Genomic DNA, 6,000 nt, shown 5'->3' on the forward strand with positions numbered 1-6,000 from the left:
CCAAACCTAGAAGGAATAGAAATTATTTAGTGTTAAAAGAAAAAAGGAAAGAATTTAAGAAACCCAAAACCCACAAGAATAAGGAAAGAAGTTACCTTAATCTTCAAGAACTAGGATCCCCTCTTCACGTTTCCTTTCTTGACTTGGAAACCAAATAATACTTGAATTCAGAAAGTAAAAATGAGCAATAACACTTTTCTTTCTAGGCTGATTTTTTTCTACGTTTTTTTTTTTTTTTTTTTTTTTTGCTCAATAACCTCCCAATAATAACAAGATTGAAATCTTGATTAGCCTTTGCTCTGATACCACTTGATAACAACACGATAGGGGATTCAAGAATTACTAAAGAAAATCAAGAAACGAGCGGAAGCTAAAAGAAAATAAAGAAACGAAAAAGGACGGAAAATTAAAGATAGATTGAATTCAAGAAAGGGTTTTCTTGAATTCAAGAAGTCTGTTGTTGAAATTGAATCCTAACAACAATAATTAGTTAACAAAAAACTAATCACCTTTGGTAGAGAAATAAAAACAAGAGATAGATTGTGAAACCCGGCCCTTTAGAATAACAAGAACAACTATAAGCCTAAACTTATCACCTTTATTGAATACCTAGAAGCGATCTAATATTTCAAAAAGGGTTTAATCTTACCACCTTAAGTTGAGTCTTGAAGGTTGAAGAATAAATCCAAGAGTAGCCACACACAAGAGTGCAAGAAAAATCTCACAATTTTTATTGATAATAATCTGAATAATTTATGTCATAAAACAAAGAATGCACCCCCTTTATATAGAGAGGGGTCACGAAATTCTACCTAAAAAAATAAGTAAATAAAGTCCTAAACTACTTTGGACAACAAGTCCAACTACCTTAGGAAAAGGAAAATACTACGAAGAAAAAACAAAGTCATTCTTGGAAAGTAATTCCAAATATCTTAGTAAAAGGAAAACATAACCTTAACTAACTAGGAAAGCAATAAATATAGTCCCATAATATATGGAAATAAGTCCAAAACCAATCTTGGATAGAGTCTTGAAAATTTTGGAAATCTTGAAGGAAATTTGTAATCAACTTGGTACCAACTTGCACTCAACATCTAGCAAAACTATTGTACCATTCTTGGACATTCCTTTTTATGCTATAGAAATGTGACTTTGTATAGGACTTCATGGGTTGCATGTTTGGACACATTTTAGGTGTTAAATTGGTCCAACAAGGCCTGATTTGGACCTTCTTCAGAGGATGTTCTTGGGATGTAATCCACCTCTTATCGGACATAAATTTAGGCCATAAAATAATTATAACACCTAGATAACTCATATCCTTTATCCTTAAGCTCTTCCTCCCAACTAACAACTTCTTTGATTGTTCCTGAAGTCCAATGACCTTGTTTTGCAACTCTTTAGCTTGAGATCTTGTTAAAGGCCTTCTTTGATATTCCAAAGCTTCATCCTTGTCCTTGAATCGATTCGAGCTTCCTAGGATGCTATCATTCCCCTCTTCTTGAAGAAAATTCGTCCTCGAATTTTGACCTTGCAAGAAAACGAAGATAGGCACTAGAAAATGGCATCCACTAGTCTAAAAAAATAGTAAGAATAAAATAAGATAGTGACCATGTGTCCACTTAACCCAGTTAAGCCTAATAGGTGTAAATACTCCTTTATAAAGCATATAGACATTATCATCCCAATATAATTTATGTCTATTTAGATTTGTCCCATAAAAACCTCTCTTAAGGTAGTCAAAAAATGTGCATGACAATGAAATTACAAAAGATTGATCACGCATCCATTTAAAACAAGTATCTATACCACATTTACCAAATAAGACACTTTTATGATATAGCCAAGTATCAATTACAAATCTCATGGATTCTTCTACATGTAAGCTATTCAAAGAAGCAGATAAATGTACAAGAAGGTTAGAAGAACCCTTAATTCCTAAAATAAAAGTTTCAATACATTCAAGCTCATGATTATAACTTCCCCAAATTATATTCTCAACATCAAAGGAATCTAAACAATTGCTCAAAGTGTCATAAAAAGAGTCATAGATAAGCTCATGAAAGAGTATTTGATCACTAACGTCACAATAATCATGCATAGCCTCTTTACTAGTATCAAATACTTTTACATGCTCACAATCAACATGACTAGAAGAATGAATTTCTATCGCACAACAAAACTCATATTCTAGCAATTTATCACATGAAAACTCATTTCCAAGTCTCTTCTCATAAATTTCATGCCTCTTTCCACCAAGCTGGAATGCATAATCATCTATGTCATACTCAATTTCAAAAGGAAGCAAATTACTCTTGCACTTGAACTTAGATATTATAGTTAATGACTTGATATGCATCAAAATATCATCATCTACAAAAATAATAAAGTCACCAACATAAGAAATAAGAGTATAGTTTATTACCTCCAAAAATATCTTAGATGTTCTAGAAAGGCCAAGAATTCGAATAAACAAATTATACATACCATACTTGGAGTTATTTAACAATGAAACGTCATCAATTTGTATTCTTTTATGCAGTGGTTCCAGCTTAGAAATGGCCATAGGGTTCTTCATGCCATAAACCTGAAAATACGAATCAAAATAGTCAAAAGGTTCAATAACAAAGAAATTAACCAAGCTTTTATCTTCCATTATCCAACAAGAAAAAATTTCTCCAAATTCATGTTGGAACCCAATTGGATCCCTTGCCACCATCGTTTGCACCTTACCTCCCCTTTCAGAAGGTCTTTCTACACTTGGCTGCACAAAATCTGAAGAACTAATACAAGAAAGAGTTATGGGTTATGAAGTAAAGAATTTTTTTCTTGGTTACACTCTCTTTGACTTTTATCACAAGACTAACTTTTTTCTCACCCTTAGACTGATTTCTCTCACTAAAGTTTTTTTATTTTTGTTCACTCAGACCCTCTTGTTTTTCTCTCTCTACCTCACAGACTTTTTAAATCTCATTGCCTCCTACCTTTTCGTTTTTCTCAAGATCACTCTTTACCTTACTCAACATTCCACTCTCTTCACTCAATACAATATCTCCTTTTTCCTCGCTTGGGATGTCAACATACACTCCCTTGCTCCTCTCGTTATTTTCTCACTCATATTTTTTCATATTATCTTTAACAGTCTTTTCATCTTCACAAATTTGTGAGGGAGTCAAAGGTCCAAGAATGAGTTTCTTCCTGTTAACCTCAAAAGAGTATCTATTTTTTTCCATGTTATATGAAGCTCTTCTATAGACATACCATGGCTTTCCCAATAAGATATGATAATTATTTATAGGAATCATATCACACTAGATCGCATCCTCATACCTTCCAATAGAGAAGTGTAATAACACTCTTTTATCTACCTTTACTCCTCTCAACATGTAGGGTTCAATATGCTCAACACAAGGCAAGTTCAATTTCTCAACCATATAAGTGCTAATTGAATTATAGCCAAACTCTTTGTCAATTCTAAGGGCACAAATCGCAGACATCACTTTAGCTCTTGTTTGAAAAATAAATTTACCATTGTCTTTCTTCCATTCGGCATGTTGTAAGTTCGACTTTTCAAATTGTTTATTCATAGCTCGCCTCATTTCTTCATAACTACCTATTTGAAACATCTTGAACAAAGATTAGAAGAAATATATATATATCTCAAATTTGGCTTTTCCTTCTTATGCTCTCACCTCTCTTGCCCTTTTCCACTCAAAGCAACTCTTAGTCGTTAATCTTTAGATTTATTAATAAACCTAACAAGTCACAAACCGCAGTAATAAGAATAAGGAGTTAGAAAAACAAAAAGGAAAGTGGAGGACCAAACCTAGAAGGAATAGAAATTATTTAGTGTTAAAAGAAAAAAGGAAAGAATTTAAGAAACCCAAAACCCACAAGAATAAGGAAAGAAGTTACCTTAATCTTCAAGAACTAGGATCCCCTCTTCACGTTTCCTTTCTTGACTTGGAAACCAAATAATACTTGAATTCAGAAAGTAAAAATGAGCAATAACACTTTTCTTTCTAGGCTGATTATTTTCTACGTTTTTTTTTTTTTTTTTTTTTTTGCTCAATAACCTCCCAATAATAACAAGATTGAAATCTTGATTAGCCTTTGCTCTGATACCACTTGATAACAACACGATAGGGGATTCAAGAATTACTAAAGAAAATCAAGAAACGAGCGGAAGCTAAAAGAAAATAAAGAAACAAAAAAGGACGGAAAATTAAAGATAGATTGAATTCAAGAAAGGGTTTTCATGAATTCAAGAAGTCTATTCTTGAAATTGAATCCTAACAACAACAATTAGTTAACAAAGAACTAATCGCATTTGGTAGACAAATAAAAACAAGAGATAGATTGTGAAACCCGACCCTTTAGAATAACAAGAACAACAATAAGCCTAAACTTATCATCTTTTTTGAATACCTAGAAGCGATCTAGGATTTCAAAAAGGGTTTAATCTTACCACCTTAAGTTGAGACTTGAAGGTTGAAGAATAAATCCAAGAGTAGTCACACACAAGAGTGCAAGAAAAATCTCACAATATTTATTGATAACAATCTGAACAATTTATGTCTAAAAACATAGAATGCACCCCTTTATATAGATAGAGGGGTCACAAAATTCTACCTAAAAGAACAAGTAAATAAAGTCCTAAACTACTTTGGACAACAAGTCCAACTACCTTAGGAAAAGGAAAATACTACGAAGAAAAAACAAAGTCATTCTTGGAAAGTAATTCCAAACATCTTAGTAAAAGGAAAACATAACCTTAACTAACTAGGAAATCAATAAATATAGTCTCATAATATATGGAAATAAGTCCCAAACCAATCTTGGATAGAGTCTTGAAAATCTTGAAAATCTTGAAGGAAATTTGTAATCAACTTGGCACCAATTTGCACTCAACATCTAGCACAACTATTGTACCATTCTTGGATATCAAGTAAGTCTTTTTTATGCTATAGAAATGTGGCTTTGTATAGGACTTCATCGGCTGCATGTTTGGACATATTTTAGGTGCTAAATTGGTCCAACAAGGCCTGATTTGGACCTTCTTCAGAGGATGTTCTTGGGATGTAATCCACCTCTTATTGGACATGAATTTAGGCCATAAAATAATTATAACACCTAGATAACTCATATCCTTTATCCTTAAGCTCTTCCTCCCAACTAACAACTCCTTTGATTGTTCCTGAAGTCCAATGACCTTGTTTTGCAACTTTTTAGCTTGAGATCTTGTTAAAGGCCATCTTTGATATTCCAAAGCTTCATCCTTGTCCTTGAATCGATTCGAGCTTCCTAGGATGCTATCATTCCCCTCTACTTGAAGAAAATTCGTCCTCGAATTTTGACCTTGCAAGAAAACAAAGATAGGCACTAGAAAATGGCATCCACTAATCTAAAAAAAAAAGTAAGAATAAAACAAGATAGTAACCATGTGTCCACTTAACCCAGTTAAGCCTAATAGGTGTAAATACTCCTTTATAAAGCATATACACATCATCATCCCAATAAAATTTATGCCTATTTAGATTTGTCCCATAAAAACCTCTCTTAAGGTAGTCAAAAAATGTGCATGACAATGAAATTACAAAAGATTGATCACGCATCCATTTAAAACAAGTATCTCTACCACATTTATCAAATAAGATACTTTTATGATATATCCAAGTATCAATTATAAATCTCATAGATTCTTCTACATGTAAGCTATTCAAAGAAGCAGATAAATTTACAAGAAGGTTAGAAGAACCCTTAATTGCCAAAATAAAAGTTTCAATACATTCAAGCTCATGATTATAACTTTCCCAAATTATATTCTCAACATCAAAGGAATCTAAACAATTGCTCAAAGTGTCATAGAAAGAGTTATAGATAAGCTCATGAAGAGTATTTGATCACTAACGTCACAATAATCATGCATAGCCTCTTTACTAGTATCAAATACTTTGACATGCTCACAATCAACATGACTAAAAGAATGACTTTCTATCG

Source organism: Nicotiana sylvestris, chromosome 12 (genome assembly GCF_000393655.2).
Source record: "Nicotiana sylvestris chromosome 12, ASM39365v2, whole genome shotgun sequence".
NCBI classification, from domain to species: Eukaryota; Viridiplantae; Streptophyta; class Magnoliopsida; order Solanales; family Solanaceae; genus Nicotiana; species Nicotiana sylvestris.